This window comes from Austrofundulus limnaeus, unplaced genomic scaffold (assembly GCF_001266775.1).
Source record: "Austrofundulus limnaeus strain Quisiro unplaced genomic scaffold, Austrofundulus_limnaeus-1.0 Scaffold414, whole genome shotgun sequence".
NCBI classification, from domain to species: domain Eukaryota; kingdom Metazoa; phylum Chordata; class Actinopteri; order Cyprinodontiformes; family Rivulidae; genus Austrofundulus; species Austrofundulus limnaeus.
Window position 1 is genome coordinate 360,860 of NW_013952816.1, and position 904 is coordinate 361,763.

Genomic DNA, 904 nt, shown 5'->3' on the forward strand with positions numbered 1-904 from the left:
CTATCTATCTATCTATCTATCTATCTATCTATCTATCTATCTATCTATCTATCTATCTATCTATCTATCTATCTATCTATCTATCTATCTGGTGGTTCATGTGATCACGTTGGTCCTGGTTCTGTTGGTCCTGGTTCTGTTGGTCCTGGTTAAAAAGCTACTTAATGCTGCTGTTGGTGTTATTATGCTTGTAAATCATCACAGAGGTCCATTTAAACATGTTATTCTAAACTGATTCTGTAAATATTTGTAAAATAAATTTGTCTTTCCATATGCTGTAAAATATTCAAACTCAGGATGTTCTGATCTGTCCTCTCTGGTCTCAGCTGAGCTGGTTAGTCCWGTCAGAATTCAACTTTATACAAGTCAACCCTCAGAGCAGTGTGATGTCACTCAGCTGTGTGTAATAAAACATATAAATCACATGACTGTGTCATGTCTTCATGCTCAGACTGAGTCACTGCCTACATATCATCACTGACATGTACGTATGAACAGGTCAGTGTGGTCACAAGTCTGCCAGACCTTCTGCTGACATCCTCTGAACAGCCTAAATGCCACGGTTGTTTATGATGTATTTCAGGTAGAATTCCAGCCACGCTCCTCCCTTCCACTCCCTYCTTACTGCCTTTGTTTTTAGCGTTAGCTGCTAGAACTAGTCCGTGAAAAWGTCACAAAAGTTAAAGCATCTGTGATCTACTGGTATAAAACGTGAGTTCTGTTGTGTGTCGTTGTGTCCACTAAGCAGCAGGTATGATTGATTAGTTAGTTTTTATCCCTTTTCCTTTAGATGAGGAGGAAAGGCGACAGCAATGGATCATAGCATTACAGGAAAAACTTAGCTATAAACCTCACGCTTGCGTTTGTAATCAGCATTTCTAACCTGAGGATCATCAGAAATGAG